This window comes from Anguilla anguilla, chromosome 6 (assembly GCF_013347855.1).
Source record: "Anguilla anguilla isolate fAngAng1 chromosome 6, fAngAng1.pri, whole genome shotgun sequence".
In the NCBI taxonomy this organism is placed as follows: domain Eukaryota; kingdom Metazoa; phylum Chordata; class Actinopteri; order Anguilliformes; family Anguillidae; genus Anguilla; species Anguilla anguilla.
In genome coordinates this window covers 58,531,223-58,549,876 of record NC_049206.1, presented here as the reverse complement: position 1 = coordinate 58,549,876, position 18,654 = coordinate 58,531,223, and the positions used below count along the sequence as shown (strand labels likewise).

The window sequence follows — 18,654 nt, the reverse complement described above, 5'->3', positions numbered from 1 at the left end:
AGCTCTGTATTCACACTGCAAAAACTGACCAATTGTATGATACTCTTGTGTTAAAATGATTTTTTTTATTTTGGCAAACTGCAAAACTCTGTATGCCGCAGAGTTATCCAGCATCCCTTTAACAGTTTTTATCTGTAACTGAAGAGTGCGTATGCTTAGGCCTTTTAAAATTAAAGTCTTAGAACGGACAGGAATGGCAAAGTTTCATGTTAACTGTTTTCTTGGTGGTCCGTTACTTGCTTTTCAACAATCGCGTCATCTGCCTTTGCAAATTATTATTAACGTTTATTTTTGAGGTGAAAGCAGGCTTCTTGTGGCACGGAGAGCCAAACCGAAAAAGTTGTGCGGTCATTCTCTGGTCATATGTATTTTTTTTAGGCACCTTTTTTTCGTTTTTAAACGCGAGGATGCCGTTTCCTGTGTGCACCAGTGCAGTGCCTGGCACTGAAAGGGTTAATCATTTCCCTCTCCTGGTTTTAGTCACACGGCCGGCCTGGTTCAGGTTTCTGTCCCGGTACGTGATGCTGAATCGGTATTTTTTGGTGTGTTGTCTGGGGAGAAGTGGAACAGGTGACTCACCATTTGGCAGCCCAGTCATCGAGCGCGGCGCGAAAGAAGTCCGTTCTGTTTGTTTAGCCGCCGTCTTTCTTCTGTGTCTTTACAATTGTATTTGCATATACGTTTACACAGAAAGGTGTTCCCGAGAAATAAATAAAATTATAAGAGCAATTTAAAAAAGAATTTAAAAAAAATATATATTTTTTTTATTTCTCTGTAAACCTTGTTTTGTCAGCTGAAATACTCCATTTGCCTGTCTCGTTTGAGTTGAGTTCATCTAAAGGTTTCAGCTAGAGATCATCAACATTCTGTTGCATTGCAAACATAACTTTCAGCATAAATCAAGTAAGCCAGTTATTTTTCACATCCAAAGGTGAGGTTATTAATATAGTCACCATTTTGATTGCAGCACATATTGGTGTCATAGTTTAATTTTGTCAGTAACAATTCTGTCACCTGTTTAAAAGCTTTTTGCAGGCATTCCTAGTGCAGCACATCAGCGATTAAGCAAGAAGCGAAGCTTAGTGGTAGTTCGTTTTATGTATTGACATGACGACATGCAGTACAGTATATCACGTTAGTATATATCACAGTATGTGCAGTACTGTGCAAAAGTCTTAGGCACCCTCGATTTTTAAATATATAGTATATATTTGGTCTTAGATGTTTATTTTTTGTTTTCTGCATTAGTGTGTCAGTAGAAAAGAGCAAATTTGAGATTTCCAAACATGAAATTTCCAAAAAATGAAATTTTACAGATACATTTTTGTATTTTGTTAAATAAAGTAATATTTTAAGTAATAGACTACTTTTCATATAAAAATGTGATCATGATGATTTTCTTATAAAACTGCCGGACGGTGTACCTAAGAGAATTGGTGTAGTTTTAAAGGCGAAGGGTGGTCACACCAAACATTGGTTTTATTTAGTTTTTAACTATTTACTGCTCTTTATATTATTTTTTCGATATTTATAACCTTTTAGTTCATTATTTTTGAAAGCATCTTAGCTGTACAGCATTTTTTTTTACAGGTGCCTGAGACTTTTGCACAGTACTGTATGTGTATCATGTCATAGAAAATGATTCAAATACATTTTTTCAGGCTTTATGTTCAGGGTGCGAGCATATTTTGTAAATTTGCACCAAAATATGGCCTAGTTTAGTGAAAGAAATTATAGTCCCTTTAGGTGCTGGTTTAGGGGTTTTTTGTTGGATTTTTCTTTTACTCTCTTTTTACAACCACCCACCAGATGTGATTTTATTCAATTCGTGCTCAGGAAGAACGGATGTCTGTTCCTTGTTCATTTTTTACTGAAAGAATCACTAATTTCCATCGCGTTCTGTCAACATATCCCATGGTCCTCTTCTTCAGTTGTGGAGTGACAGTGCGAAAACAGGCAACCCGTGTTGATTTTGGTGAAAACTGTAACAGTATGCTACAGCAGGTGTTCAAGTTGAGATTTCCTTTTTTTTCATTATTCTTCTTCTTCTTTACTAATCTGAGGGGCCAGTCCAGGTGGTTTCCTGACAATGACACTGTCGAATTGCCCAGAAATAGAAAGCGCAGTTTTTGAATGAGTAAGTAACTGTTCTCGCAAAGGAAGGGTTAATTTATTTTGCAGTATCGAGAGCTCTTGCTGGGCCGTTTGAAATGCAAGCCTGCTGAGTGAGATTCATTTAGGTATATCTCAAATATTTGCTCTCTCTGTCTCATCGGATTCTGAGTGAAACTGAGCTCGGTGTATTTTAAACTGAAATTCTGTGTCTTGTCCTTCGCATGCAAAATTATATCTGAGTGCAGAGCAAAATGTGGAATCGCAAAATAAGAATGAATACAAAAAAAGGATTGTAATAATGGTGAAATATTATTAATACGTGCTTTGTTTGTGCAGTGGAATTCATTAACAAGTGTGACACATTTTACGGACCTGTTTGAAATATCAGTTTTATGAATAACTTTTTAGTCATGATTCTGAATCAGTTGCTTAGCAATCATGATTACTACGGCTAACATTTTAACACATATATTTTACAATTACATTTTTCTTTTAGAAATTTGTGCTTACACCAATAAATTAATAACAATAATTTTAAGTTCCAATTAATTGTATGGCAGGCTGCATTGCAAAGACTGACATACATCTTTGACTTTTAATATTCTGTGATAAAACAAAAATGCTTCCACACAATAATTAGCTTTCTATAAGTAGTTTTTACCTCAAATTATCCAGTAAAATCAACTGGTGTATGTAAGAAATTCTGGCTAAATGCCTTTCCTTACTATCCAGGGTACTGCTGCAGTTCCCTACCTCAGATTTGAACCTGCAAACCCAATTCAGCTCCACAAATAGCACTATAGCTCAATAGTCCTCCAGATGTTTTATTTTATTTGTTATTATTTCCAGTTGAAAGTACTTTGTTGTATTTGTAGTTTGAGAGACTGCAGACCAGCACACCTGTCCTCTAAACGCATGAAGGTGCTTCTCTAACTCACCTGTCCTCTAAACGCATACAAGTGCTTCTCTAACTCACCTGTCCTCTAAACGCATACAAGTGCTTCTCTAACTCACCTGTCCTCTAAACGCATACAGGTGCTTCTCTAACTCACCTGTCCTCTAAACGCATGCAGGTGCTTCTCTAACTCACCTGTCCTCTAAACGCATACAAGTGCTTCTCTAACTCACCTGTCCTCTAAACGCATACAAGTGCTTCTCTAACTCACCTGTCCTCTAAACGCACGCAGGTGCTTCTCTAACTCACCTGTCCTCTAAACGCATACAGGTGCTTCTCTAACTCACCTGTCCTCTAAACGCATGCAGGTGCTTCTCTAACTCACCTGTCCTCTAAACGCATACAAGTGCTTCTCTAACTCACCTGTCCTCTAAACGCATGCAGGTGCTTCTCTAACTCACCTGTCCTCTAAACGCATGCAGGTGCTTCTCTAACTCACCTGTCCTCTAAACGCATGCAGGTGCTTCTCTAACTCACCTGTCCTCTAAACGCATGCAGGTGCTTCTCTAACTCACCTGTCCTCTAAACGCATACAAGTGCTTCTCTAACTCACCTGTCCTCTAAACGCATGCAGGTGCTTCTCTAACTCACCTGTCCTCTAAACGCATGCAGGTGCTTCTCTAACTCACCTGTCCTCTAAACGCATGCAGGTGCTTCTCTAACTCACCTGTCCTCTAAACGCATGCAGGTGCTTCTCTAACTCACCTGTCCTCTAAACGCATGCAGGTGCTTCTCTAACTCACCTGTCCTCTAAACGCATGCAGGTGCTTCTCTAACTCACCTGTCCTCTAAACGCATACAGGTGCTTCTCTAACTCACCTGTCCTCTAAACGCATACAGGTGCTTCTCTAACTCACCTGTCCTCTAAACGCATACAGGTGCTTCTCTAACTCACCTGTCCTCTAAACGCATGCAGGTGCTTCTCTAACTCACCTGTCCTCTGAACGCATGCAGGTGCTTCTCTAAATCACCTGTCCTCTAAACGCATACAGGTGCTTCTCTAACTCACCTGTCCTCTAAACGCATGCAGGTGCTTCTCTAACTCACCTGCCCTCTAAACGCATGCAGGTGCTTCTCTAAATCACCTGTCTTCTAAACGCATGCAGGTGCTTCTCTAAATCACCTGTCCTCTAAACGCATACAGGTGCTTCTCTAACTCACCTGTCCTCTAAACGCATGCAGGTGCTTCTCTAACTCACCTGTCCTCTAAACGCACGCAGGTGCTTCTCTAACTCACCTGTCCTCTAAACGCATGCAGGTGCTTCTCTAACTCACCTGTCCTCTAAACGCATACAGGTGCTTCTCTAACTCACCTGTCCTCTAAACGCATGCAGGTGCTTCTCTAACTCACCTGTCCTCTAAACGCATGCAGGTGCTTCTCTAACTCACCTGTCCTCTAAACGCATACAGGTGCTTCTCTAACTCACCTGTCCTCTAAACGCACGCAGGTGCTTCTCTAACTCATAATCCTGTCGTACAAAAACGATGAACTTGTACTTGTTTGAGATGCATAGGGTTCTCATATCTCAGTACACAAGTTCGCACCCTTGTTGAAAAATGTATTTTTTCTGCCTGTTGGTAAAACATTTTTTTTTCATCTTGATTGATTTTATTGGTTTAAGTCACTGTGCTGTACGCAAGAGGGTTGCCAGGTCGTTAAAGTTAAGTTATTTAGTGAGTGGCATGGGGTGTGCACAAGATAGTTGCCAGGTAGTTAAATTTCATAAATGGTGTCTGCCATGGATCTCTTTGTCGCTATGGTTTCTGAGACACTGAAGACACATTCCTAGACTCTAATGAATATTTGTCTTTTTTTAATTAAAATTTTTTCTTAAGTTCATTTTAGCTGTTACTGTCCTTGGCAAACTGTTTTCCTTTATTAAAAAAAAGATGTAAATATCGACTTACTTATTTGTGAATCTGTATGATATAATTAATCTTTTTTTAAATTGATATATGGTAGTGAAACTATGTCAGTGGCCCAGAATTTTAGTTAAATGTTCAGCAGAGAAGAACCAATTATTTATGCATCGACTAAGCAAGCCTTACGGTGCTTGATTCTTGATCCTTCATAAAAAAAAAAAAATATGGCTCTCAATAGTATATTTCACCACCGTCAACAAACGCCTGTGCTGTGCTGAAAGAGCTCTAAGTTGTGGAGCGGGAGAGTCTGAGGGATCTGGGCCCGGCCTGTTTTTGGCGTGGTTTGCTTGCCGTGTTTGTTCTTGGCAAACTTTCCTTGTCAATGGATCAGTGAGTCACGTAACTCTGAGAGGCTCCTAGCCTGGCGGGCATGCTTCAGACGAGCCCGGCGTCTGCGCTCCTGTCTGCGCGCGCTAGCTACATCTCCACGTTTAAATTAAAATTAAAATAAAATAAATAAATAAATAAAATTTAAACAAATCATTTTTGAAATTACTATTTTGTGAAGTTTTTGGCTGGACCACAACAGCGGGGCCAGCCCTACAAACGCGAATGTCTGAGTGCCTGAGTGACCTGAGTGAGTTATGAAGTTACACCATTGGTCGGCCGGATCACGTGTGTTAGGTCCAGCCATGTACTACGTTTTAACCTGGTCTTGTTTTTTTTTATTTTTTTTATTGTAAAAGTGTTTAAGTACTAAGAGAGCAGTGGTTGGCTGTACCCACCTCGCTATCACCAGAAAGCCATTATTATTTTTTAAATTCACTTTTGCGGGTGAATTCATAACTTGTTTTTTTTAATGCAAATTGGTTGGCACTGAGTGAGCGTCCTTCACGACGCTCTTTTTGAGTAATTTCTCAATTTAAGAGTCTCGGGTGCGTTTTGGTATCTTATCTCCCCTCTCCTGCTCTGTTTTATGAACCCTCATAACCGCACGGGGAGCGGCGAGGCGGGCGGCGCACCTGTCCCACGAGCGAGTCTTATCGCGGTCGCGCGGGGGCCCGGGTGCCCCTGCCCCGTGCCCCGTCCCGTCCCCGCGCCCCGTCCCTGCGCTCTCCTGTTCCTTCTCGTCAGTCACACCTTGGCGGGGTGCGCTCTCTCTCTTTGTTGAAGCGTACTCGCCGGTCTTGTTAGACGCCTCGCTCGGGCAGTGTTCGGGAAGGGAGTCACAGTGCCGTCCCCGCCTGACGGGAAACCCGAAAGCAAAAGCTTCGCCCGGTTTTAAGAAGTCGGAGGCAGTTTTTTCCCCCGAACCGAACGTACAGTAGGTCCCGATAAAAACGGAGATTGGCGTCGTTTTAAACACGATTGTCCTGATCGGAACATTGGTGTTTTGTTTTATCATAATGCCGAGAGACGCGTTATCTTTGGGAGAGGGGTAATGTGTCAGTATTGCGGAGAGATAACAGACTAATGTGATAACGTGCTGTCTGTGTGAAAGTTGAAAGGGTCAGGATTCCTCACAAAACCATCAAATCCCTTTTGAGCCGGGCCTCAGATTGATAGGGCTGGCTACCTGCGGTCAGCCACTTCAGGAAATGGGGTCAGATGTGGGGGCAGCAAGTGCCCCTCTGGTCTTACGAAGTCCTCCGTTGGCCAGTTTCCTGCCGGCCCCGAAAAAAAGTGAAGTTGAGACGAGTTAATGTACCGTGTCATTTCTGGGAAATGAGTAACCTTACTGTGTGTGTGTGTGTGTGTGTGTGTGTGTGTGTGTGTGTGTGTGAGTGTGTGAGTGTGTGAGTGTGTGTGTGTGTGTGTGTGTGTGTGTGTGTGTGAGTGTGCGTGAGTGTGTGCGTGCGTGTACATATGTGTCTTTGTGTGAGTGTGTGTGTGTGTGTGTGTGTGTGCGTGTGTGTATGTATGTGTCTTTGTGTGTGTGTGTGTGTGTGTGTGTGTGTATGTATGTGTCTTTGTGTGAGTGTGTGTGTGTGTGTGTGTGTGTGCGTGTGTGTATGTATGTGTCTTTGTGTGTGTGTGTGCGTGTGCGTGTGTATTTTCTACATGTTTGGTGTGTTTGAATAGGTCTACATATGATGTGAATGTGTGTGTGCGCGTGTGTGTGTGTGTCTTTGTGTGAGTGTGTGTGTGTGTGTGTGTGTGTGTGTATGTATGGGTCTTTGTGTGAGTGTGTGTGTGTGTGTGTGTATGCATGTGTCTTTGTGTGTGTGTGTGTGTGTGTGTGTGTGTGTGTGTATGTATGTGTCTTTGTGTGAGTGTTAGAGTGTGTGCGTGTGCGTGTGTATTTTCTACATGTTTGGTGTGTTTGAATAGGTCTACATATGATGTGAATGTGTGTGTGTGCGCGCATGTGCGCGTGTGTGTGTGTGTCTATCTATATCAGGGAAGCCAGGACTAACTCCCTGGTGACAGAAGGACATATTTTTTCCTCAGACAGTAAAACAAAAACACAATCTTCTCCAAGACCGTATCTCCTGCACTTAAACACAGACCCACGGACACTTCCTGCCTTTCACACTTCATGACCCCGCTCTGTCCCGCTGATAGCACTGTCGTTGCCTTGTGGCTTGTCTCCACCATCTGTCTCCGTGGAGACGATTGGCGGAGAGTTACCTATAGTTTACGACTGGCTGTTTTTCTCTGGACACCCATAGAAACATTTTCACTCTCTTTTTTTTTCTGTGAGCTGGTACTTTTCCCAGGTCTATCCTCCACTTTTTGAAGGTTTAAAAAAAAATTTTTTTTTTTTAATCGAAGCACAAGAATGTAGGAAAGTTGGGGGGGGGGGGGGGCGGGATTGGGGGGGGGGGTTGGATGATTTGACTGGAGGATGACCTGGAGCCAGAAAAACCCCCGTGACTGCGGGTTATTGGTGATAGAGTGGGAACGGGGGAGCTGCTTTTTTGCCTTGCAAATGTTCATGCAAATAAGCGGCATTGTGTGATAAGCGGGGTCACGTCTGGAGTGGGAACGGGGAAGGACAAGACCCCCCCCCCCCACCCCCCCACCCTCCACCCCCCCCCCGCCTGTCTGAGCCTGCCCCACCATCCCCGCTCTCTCCCTCCACTCCCTTCAAGGAGGGCCTTTTGCTATGGAAATCTGGTATCTAAGAAATATGTGCTATTTACATAATTTGCATAAGATTGAGGCGGATAAGAAAAACAATGCAAAGTAGAAGTTGGCGAGGATTACTACTACTTCTTCTTCTTCGGTTTGTTCCTTTTTTTTTTTCCGCCCCCTTCCCCCCCCCGCCCCCGCCAGCTCTATGACTGCAACCTAGCTCCCGAGGCTGTTTTTATTGCATCAATCCAAAGCTGGAGTAAATAGATAGAAACGCCCCCCGTTCGTTTCCCCTTTTCTTTAAACTTTACGCTCTCTTTTTTTTCACGGGCCTTGTGAAACCAGCCAGCTTCTTTCACCTTCCCGACGCCATCTCTCTCTCTTTGACAGTGCAGTTTTTTTTCTTTTTTTTCTTTTTTTTTTTTTAAAGTTTTTGTTTTTTTTGTGTATAATCCAACTGCTTCATTCATTCAGCCAGCCCCGGGAGAATGAAACAGTGAAATGTTTTGAGGAAGTTGTAAAAAAGCAGGAGGGCAGGCCAGGGAAATGTGCAATAGAGGATTGCTTTGACCATTGTTTATTTTAAGGACGGGCGATTCCTCATTTTTTGCACGGGCCCTCTCGCGCCCGTCCGTTCCTTTTGCGCGCGCGGTAGCTGAGCGCTCGAGGACCGCTCACGGCGGATGGATACAGGATTGAACGGGCCGAGTGGGTGTGATGCGGCTCACACGAGTCGTGATATTTTTTTTTTCTCTCCTCTCAGTGGAAAGTTTCAGTCTCACCTGTAGAAGCAAATGTTCAGAGGTGTAAAGAACGATTTGCACATCAAAACATAACACTGCTCACTGCTGCTGAACAGCTGCCTGATTTCAAAGTATTAAAAAAAAAGGTTGGCCAGGAGATGCTTGTTAAAAGCTGTTTGTAATTGATACACATTAGTTGCATTAATATCCAGGCTTATAAAAGTGATCATTTTGATCAGTGGCGACTTATATGTTTATATTTCGTTCTGCTGTAGCCCCAGTGGAGGGTGAACCTGTCTGCTCATTAGCTGATGAACACCATGGGTCTCCATATCAGCTACATGGTGCTAGCGCCACTCTGCGCTACCAGGTCCCTGTCCTCTGAACTGTGTGGATCTCTCTCTGCTGATTCGGTAAGACTGTTATCATTCTGAATCTGAATTTTAAAAAAAAGATGAGTCATATTATTCTTCTCTCCTCTCATCTCTCTTCTTATTCTTCTCTCCTTTTCGAAGTTTGTTCTACTGAGTTCAAATGCTAAATGAGCTGTGCGATATCATGTAGAATAGTATTGTTGAGGACAGTGCAGTATAGTGTAGTGTAGAATAGTATGGTAAAGTACAAGGGTTGTCATTCTCCAGGCCTGGGATTGGCTGATGTGCATGCTGGTTTTTTTTTTTTTAGTGTGTTTCGGTCACCGATTGGCTGAATGTGTCTCACGGCTCAATTCCAAGGCCTTGATTGGCTGCTGATTGAAAGGAAGACGCAGCGGCCAGGTGACACTGCGACCCCCCAGGAGGGTAACCGGAATAGCTCTTTTTACTTCAGTCCATGTTCCAGATTTGTGAGGGCTGTTCCGGGTTTTACTGAGCGCAGTTACGCAGCTGGCTAGGTAATACTACTTCCTGTAATGTAATATAATGTAATGTAATACTACTTCCTGATACAAGGCCCTGGACTGGAGTTGCTGACACTGTGTCTAGGCAGGAGTTTGACATTCCTGTTGCAATACTATGTCATTTCACTGCGTTCAGCATCTTAAGCGAGTTTTGTGAAAATCGGTGTATAAATAAAATGTACTGAATGATGATGATGATGATGGTCAGGGCCAGCTGAATATTTTTTTGACGCAACTTACAAAGCAAGTCTGCAGAGGTGTCACCCTCACGCCCCCCACTCCCCCCCCCCACACAGTTTTTAGCACAATATTGATCATTGAGAATGATGAACATAAATTATAAATACAGTTCATTAATGTCAAAATTTTAAATTAATGTAGAATTACCTGTGTTACCTGTGAGAATTACCTGTGTGAATAATGTCATAGCTGTGACAGTTGCTTATGAGAATTAGCTTCTGTTACCTCTGATAATGAAATGTGTCACCTGTGAGGGTTACCTGTGTTGCCTGTGAGAGTGACCTATGACATCAAAGTGACCGCTCTTTCTTCCCCCTCACTGCCCCAGTTATGCAAGCTTGTGGCTGTTCGCGTACGGAGGCGCCAGACGGGCCTGCGCACCGTAGCATCTGAAGCATGGTGAGAATAATGACATAATGGAGGCCAGGCTTAGCTAGCGAGTTTGTTTACGTGAGTCACCTTTGCACAAACACACATGCTGCGTGTGAGAATGGTGGTGGTGATCGGCCAATAGGATGGGGGGGTTAGCAGTAGCCATTGTAAATACTGAGCAACAAGTTCCCACACGTTCAGAGAGAGAGAGATTAACCCGAAGACCAGCGTAGAAACAGCAGTGGTGGAAGTTAACGGCAGTAAACAGCAGTTCCATTAGCACGGCATTGAAAATGAGCTGGTTCAGTCACACTGCGCTATAGTGCTATGCATTGTATGAATGTTAGTGTTAATCAGTTTAACCTTCAGGGTCCAGGTTGAACTATGCGGTTGTTCCCTGCACTTTGACCGGTACTTCTCTCTAGGATTTTCGTCACACTTGTTCCTGGTTATGGTTATACACTTTGTTGTACGTCGCTCTGGATAAGAGCGTCTGCCAAATGCCTGTAATGTAATGTAATGTAATGTGATGATATTCTGTTTGTATTTTTTAGGAATTTAACACCTGAAATGTTCAACGCTGCATTGATTACACGTATAAATTAACAGATAACTGTTCATGTCTCTTGTTTCTTGAGGAATGTCCTCACAATTCTATTGACACGTCTTGGGATTTCTTCTGCTGCGCAGATCGCTCAGTCCAGCGTTCATCCATTTCTCTGTGATCTGGGCAATCAGTTGGCACAGTGGCCTTGACAACGCGGAGCCAAGAACCTGCTCAAAATATTCTTGACCAATAAGAGAAGGTGACTGAGAACCGTCACTGTAAGATCGCTTTATGATCTGACAGCCTGTTTCAGGGCAAATGTTATTGAAATTGTTTTGGCGCAAACTGTGTAGCCTTTAGCGTTGAAAGTTAGCATAGCCTTCAGCATTTTTTTACCCCCTGAAAATTCACTTCAAGTTTCAACTTGGTTAGTGCCTTCAACAATCAAACAAACAACCAATCGTGTTACACACGGCAGAGACCAGTTACCATGTTGATACTGTAACCTCGTGATACTGAAATCATGACACATGATGATGAAAAATGATGACTTAGATAATGGAGTTCTCATTGTCTCCACTCAGTCATCCATAAAGCACTGTTGTTTTCATAAAATATGAGATGGAAGTGGCAAAACAAACAGCCGGAATCATGTTTTTTCCCCCCTGGGCTCTTGTCTTTTGCGCACGTAGGGGCCTTGTGCTTATTGCTCCAGCGAAGTTTGCCAATGTTGAAATTATTTAAGCCCCCCCCCCCCCCCTCCAATTAATACAATGATAGACCCGTTAATAGAGTGCTGGGTGGTTCATTCGGTTAAGGCACCAGGCATGGAAGAGCCCCACAGACTCGGATCGAATCCGGACCGTGCCGTTGGGCATAATAGGGTGAAGTGTGATTGGAGGATCCGGTTGCCCAGGTTACCGGAGGGTTCAGTCGATTGCGGCACTGCATTCCATCAATGTCTAGTGACCCCTGCTGGTCGATCGGGGACACTGCACGCCGAAGCCGCCGCGTGCGAGACGTCCTCCTCAGACTCCGCCCGACGCGAGCTTCGGGGTTTTGTGCACCGCGCCGTGAAAGAGAAGCGGGCTGGCGGCACCGCGCGTTTTCGGAGGGGAACGTCTACGCCCTCCCGAGCCGCCTGTTCCAGGTCACGGTGGGAATTGGATGTGCTCAGCCTCACGTTTGGCGCCAAATTTATCAAAAAAAAAAAAAAAAGAAAAAGGTAGAAAGAAAAAAAAACGCAGACATTTGACTATCTTGTAATAAAAACTTTGTTTAAAGTCTGAACAGTGTGTTTCACTGCAGGCCAGATGAGTGTGCATTTGCCTGTTTGCCTCAGTGCAGTGTTTCTGCAGGCAGGTGAAGCTGACGCGTCTCTGGGAGCTGGGGCGCTGCTCGCCTGGCTTTCTGCTCGGGCTGAAAATGATCCGTTTTGTAACCAGTTAACATGGTGTTGCAGAAATACACACACACGCACATGTGCACTCACACACACACACACACACGCACGCACACACACACACACGCACGCACACACACACACTCACACACACATTCACACACTCACACACACAGACACACACACGCACACACAGACACACACACACGCACACACACACGTGCACTCACACACCCACACACTCACAATCACACACACACGCACACACGCACACAAATGCACGCACACACACACCCACACACTCACACGTGCACTCACACACACACACACACACATACACACACACAAACGCGCACACACACACATACACACACGCACACGCACACAAATGCACGCACACACACACCCACACACTCACACATGTGCACACATACACACACACACACGCACACGCACACACGCACACACACACACACACATACACACGCACACGCACACACACACACACAGAAACACACGCACACACGCACACACACATACACACACACAAACGCGCACACACACACACAGAAACACACGCACACACGCACACAAACGCACACACACACACATCACGTCATCCTCCCGTGTAGAGCTCGGGGAGTTCTCCTCCCAGCAACACAAACAGAGCGCAGTTTATCAGTGAGTTTATGGAAATGACTGTGGGTCAGAGGCGGCATTCATTATAGCTGGGGAACGCGCGCTGCGTTAGCTAAAGCTCGGCTATACCGAGCACGCTAGCACTCCCTGTCTTAAGCACACCGTCTAACTACACACACTTTTAGCTAACGGTTCTGTTGCGATTGCTGTTCGTAGTAACATGTGCGGTGTGCGACGTGTGTTTATGCGCGAGTTTTCTCAAATAAGGAAGGACTTGCGTCGATTTCACATCCTCATAATTACAGTGGAAAAGTTGTGTGTTAACATCCACTTACTGGATTTGTTTGTTCACGAAGCGTTTTTTTTTTTTTTTTTAACACCACGCCTCTGCGCTCTCTGCCGGATCGCCCCGAGTAGCCGGCCGCTGGTTTTGAATCCGCGGCGACGGGCGAACCTTCGCGGACGTACGGGCACCTGCCGGTCCGACCGCTGCTCTCTCCCGCGCGACAGGTCACTTTAAACGTCCGCCTCGCGGTCACACGCTCTCCCTCTCTCTCTCTCTCTCTCTCTCTATCTCTCCCTGTCTCTCTTTCTCTCTGTCTCTCTCTATCTGTCTGTCTCTCTCTCTGTCTGTCTCTTTCTCTCAATCCCTCTCTCTGTCTCTCTCTCTCTCCGTCTCTCTCTCTCTGTCTGCCTCTCTCTCTCCCTGTCTCTCTCTATCTGTCTGTCTCTCTCTCTGTCTGTCTCTTTCTCTCACTCCCTCTTTCTCTCAATCCCTCTCTCTCTCTCTCTCTCTCTCTCTTTGCCCCGAGTGCATTGCGCCAGCGCCTGTCCTAGGAAGTGACCTTCTTGTGTTCTCATTTGCCTTCCTCCCCCCCCCCCCCTCCGTTACTGATCTTTCGCTTCCTCCCTCGCTCCCTCCCTCGCTCCCTCCCTCCCTCTGTCTCTGGTCAGCTCTCGCGCCAGGCTGCGTCTGCCGGACTCATCCGTCCATCCGTCCGTTCCTCCGTCCGATCCGATCCGATCCGGTCCGGTCCGGGGCTGGGCTGGGCTGGGCTGGGCGTACCCGAGAGCGGGTTTTTTGGAGGTGACCGGTCGTAGCTTCGCTTCCCTCTTTGGCACGGCTGGGGCCTCCTGACATCACCGAGCGACACTGACGGTCCGGGGGCCACGAACGCCGTGATCCCGGCGAACAGGTAGGATAACCGTCCGTGCCGGAGACTCACCTGTGGGGGGCACGGGGAGGGGGGACTCTGCGGGGGGGGGCATCAGTGGGCCTGCTGTTTGACCCCATCAGTGTTGGAATGTGCTGTGTTATTTATTTTATTTTGTGTGGGTTTGTGTGCTACCTTGTGCCTCTGTGCTTTTTTTTTTTTTTCAAACGTAGTCTGTTTTTATGTGTTGTTTCTTGTGCCTGCGTTTTTCTCAGAAGCGAACGTCCGTTTTATCCTTTGTGCCTGTTTGTTTACTGTTATGAGTAGCCACAGTTTTGTGTCGAGTCTTTGAGTCTTCCACTTCATATACAAAATATCAAATTTTATACTATTTCATTTCATTTTGTCGTGTGTGTTGTGCTTCTGTGAAAAGAACGTAGCCTTTTGAAGTTACGTCCTGTGGACTTGGACACTCTGAACACGGCGTTCAGGGAAATGTGTTCAGCTTTGCTGTTATAAGATACCGGGCTGCCTTCTCCCGCGTGGTTGTTTTGCGGACCGACGGGCTGGTTCCTCCTGCGCTGAAGCTGACGGCTAGTGAACTCCCCCGCTGGGACACGGACAACGTGTTGTGTGTGGAGACAAATATTCCGTCCCCCACACGACAAAGCTCCTAGTGTCGAATCGGCTCTAATAGGGTTTATATGAGCTCAGTCAGGGACAGTGTGGATTCTGAGTTGGGAGTACTTTATCAGAGGTGAATGTACACTGAGCATTTTTGCTGTGTGGGTTACAGGTATTGAAGGGCGTAGATATTCAGACTGTGACGGTGCTCTGCTTTCCGTACCGTGTGGACGAATCGTCCGTGAGCTCTTCACACGTCCACTGCTCAGCAGAATGGCTGGGTGAGAGAGTTTCAACATCAGGGGATCATTCACTGACTTTCGCTGTCCGGGTGACGCATCAGAAACGGAGGTGACTCGAAGAAACGGCGTCCATTCGCGTGTTAAAATCAGTTTGAAAAGCTGTGGGAAGTTAACTTTTCGTGTGAATGACTTAAATCCCACTGCATTTTTCGCCCCCCAGTGTTTTGAGTGAGAGGCTATTGCTGAGTAGCAGAATATAGCCTCTGTAGAACAATATAACAGTGACAGTGGTCAATGATGTTAATAAACAGAGAGACGTCCATGGCGTACAGTATCAAAGCCCTGAAGTCCGTCAGTGGCAGTCATCTGTTAATAATAATAATAATAATAATAATAATAATAATAACAACAATAATAAAAACTGGAGTTATTAACTCCGGAGTTTCTGACCGGGGGTGAGGTGGCGAACGTTGGTGGGTCGGAGGGAAGCGGGCCGGTCGAGCGGTGGCCATATCCTTACCCCCGCGGCTTTCAATTCAGTGTTCTGGAAGGATTCTGTTCCTGTTAAAAGCGAAAGTGGCGACAACAAAAAAAAAAAACATGTAAAAAAAAGAAGGAAAGTAAAGTGGAGCTACACAAATGAGACCCGAAAGAAAAAAAAAACAAAACAAAAAAAAACGGTCAGATTAATTTGTCTGACGGGCAGCGAGCGTAGCTCATTTTTTCGGTTTTCATCTGTTCCTCAGAAGCTTCGGCGCTCCAGAAAAAAAAACCTCAGTTTTCCATACGAGCTGTAAACGAAGCAGGAATGTGGGTTATCCCGTTTTTTTTTTTGTGTGTGTGTGTGTGTGTGTGTTTTTTTTCCCGGCATCTTCTCAATCGTATGATTTACATGTCGGTGTGACTGACTGACGGCTCGGTGCAGCACGTGCTACACGTCGCCGTCGCGTCCGTAGCATGTAGGCTGCGTTTGTGTGTCATTTAAAGCCGCACCGTTTTGGGTATTGAATTTGTATGTCTGAGGCGTACAGCGCAGGACAGGCATGAAGATGTACTAATGCACTAATGGCTGCAGCGTTTTTCAGAAAGTAGGGAAGCGTTTCTGGGGCCTTTTTTGTGTCTGTTTGTCCCTGTTCTGCTTTTACTGACATCATTTACTGTTGTGATGGACGCTTTACTGTCTTATAAGGGGGATATTCCGTTCATGGCCTGACCTACACAGATAAGTTATAGTACATAAAGTACAAAAACGTTCAGTAATATATGGCAGTGTTCAGTACACACAAATGAACACTGATCTGGTGAGCACCCCGGGGATAAGACCCTTAACCTTTTTAAAAAGTGTGATGTGATCTTTGGTCCCACGGTGAGTCAGGATCTCTGTTAAACACCTCCCTTGCAGGACGGTACCTCCTATAGGGCAGTGTCCCCATCGCTTGGATTCCACATTTTTAATTTCACCCAAAACTTTTTTGAGACTCTTCCCCATTATTACTTTAGAAATTCTTGTACATATTTACATTGAAACTTTCCCTGTGAATATTTCCACATTTTCTTCTGTGAACTTCCACATTTGAGGAATTCCCCCATGTCTGGCAGATGCCGTTGTGGTGTGGGGTGGAATTAACTGACAACCAGAAGGACATCAGTTCAAATTCCTATCACTCCCATTGTACGCTAAAAACATGCTAAAAGTTTGCAGGTATAAATGAAAGAGACTTGTTCTCCTCTGTATTTGTGAAACGCTCTGTGGAAGCTTCACAAAGAGGTTTTGTGTTTTAGTGCCTCAGGACATGAAACCAGGAGCTTCAGACTACATGAGCCGGGAGAGGAAGGTGGGGTGCTGGGCGGGGGAGGGGGGGGGGGGGGGGGGGATTGTGGGTGCCAACGCGTCCCACACGTATGACAGGGAGCTATGACGGTCACATTAAGTCCTGCGCCCAGTTTTAAGCCTCGAACCAGGAACCGTTCAACGTCACGAGGCTGTAGTGGTATCATGCTGTGTCGTCTTAAGTGGTCTCCCCGGCCAACTGAAAACGATTCCGGAACGTTGGGGGAGATTCCGTTCTAACTGCCGTCCGGTTGTGGCGTGCTGTTATGGCAGGAGCTCTCTCGAAGCATTGGCATTGGCATTTTTGCCATGTTTGAATAAGTGTGGAATTGCAGTTTAATGCTGTCTATTTATTCATTTGTTTCTTTATTTGTGTATTTGTTGGGGGACCGATACAAAACACAGACACAAAAACAAGTGTGCAAGGCCATGTGTGTAGTATATAGCACATAGGCGAGCCTAATCTTCAATGCTCGTTTAGGCATATAAATAAAGATCTGTGAAATTTTGTTACGCGGATGAAGGATTTAAATTGTGTTGTCACATTTTTGGTTTTGTTTCACCTGTGCCTTGTCTTTGCTGTTGACGCCTCAGAGTTGTAGAAGGTGTTGTTGATTTTTTGATGGTCTGGCTTCGCCCCAAAAGGATGATGTAGCTCCATAAACTATGCAGTGTACACTGATAGTGCCTCCAGTTAAAGACACTCCCATGCTGAAATCTTTCATCATGATTCTGCACAATGTGATTATATAAGGACATTAATATGAGGTTTGAATATTGAATATCATTCCTTAAGTTAATCCTTCATTAGCATGCAGTAGTTGTTAAATCTCAGCTTATATGAGGACTTAAACATTACTAGGAGGTCTGAAGATTGAATATCATTCCTTAAGTTTGTCCTCTTTAACATGCAATAGAAAGGTTACGTGTCTGTGACCTGTCATCCTGTGGTTTTATTGCTTTGAGTTGAAGTGTTTTATAATTTAATGGAAGGTTTTAGAAATCTTTGAGATGTCTGTGTTTTTGTGACATTTTGAAAGAAACATCACTGCACACGCAGACTTACGAGCTGAAGTAAACAGTAAGCAGTGTCCTAACACAATTAAAAAGAAGTTGGAAGGTGGTTCATTTTCAGTCGACCTGACACCATTTTTGCAAATTTATGAGTTTTTTTTTTGGTAGCGGTGTGCTGTGCCTCACGGGTGCTTGGCGACACCTTCCTCTGATGCGTTTGGCTCACGGATTTTGGGGGGGGGGGGGGGGGGGGACAATTATTCCGAGGCGAAACCCGAAATTTAGGCATTCCTCTTTCCTTCTCCTCTCGGGCTCTTTCTGTTTTTTCGATTCCCGTCGATCCCGTTCGCCCGGGCGCCGTTTACGAAAAATCCGTCGCTGAGCGTGCCGCACCGACAACTTCCAAGGAGGTGTGTGGGGGGGAAATAATAAATAAATAAATAAATAAATAAATAAATAAATGGGGGGGGGGGGGGGGGGGGGGGAGGGAACGGGGAGCCTCCCACGTGCTGGCTCGCGCTTCTGCGTCATTTACGGGAAACGCGCCGGCGTTTTGGCTCAACCCCCGACGTGCCCCGACTCGCAGCCCGGGCCGGGCCGGGCCCGTGACTGAGCTCCTGCGCGGCAGGAGGACCTTCGCAACCCGAATTTCAGGATTCCCGACACGGATCCGGCTGCGGAGCCGCATACCGGGGCCCCAGACTTTCCCACGAGAAAACCTCGGAATGACGGCATTCCTGATCGGAAGGTTCTCGGGAACGGCACTGCGGGCCTGCCACACACAGGTGTGCGTTAGCGTGGGGTACGCATCGCGGTGGGAGTCATTAGCGTGGGGTACGCATCGCGGTGGGAACCATTAGCGTGGGGGTACGCACCGCGGTGGTGGGCTGGTGCTGGTCAATAAAATTATGACACCTTCCGGAAGACCCTCTCTTAT

The 18,654-nt window shown here is 45.5% G+C and overlaps 1 protein-coding gene across 12 annotated transcripts in view; it reads left to right on the top strand.

Annotated features, from left to right (window-relative positions):
- LOC118230348 (RAD51-associated protein 1-like) overlaps positions 1-18,654 on the top strand; it is a 50,131-nt gene that overhangs the window by 13,616 nt on the left and 17,861 nt on the right. For 2 of the 12 annotated variants that reach the window (XR_004765832.1, XM_035423272.1), the window contains one exon: positions 13,807-14,048. The exons of 6 other annotated variants lie outside the window; for them this stretch is intronic. The gene's annotated coding sequence lies outside the window, so the exon portion shown is untranslated. Of the gene's footprint in view, positions 1-10,221; positions 10,292-10,916; positions 11,071-12,817; positions 13,363-13,585; positions 14,049-18,654 lie in introns of those variants that run through there. 4 more of the 12 variants (XM_035423274.1, XM_035423276.1, XR_004765833.1 and 1 more) reach the window with 4 other exon arrangements.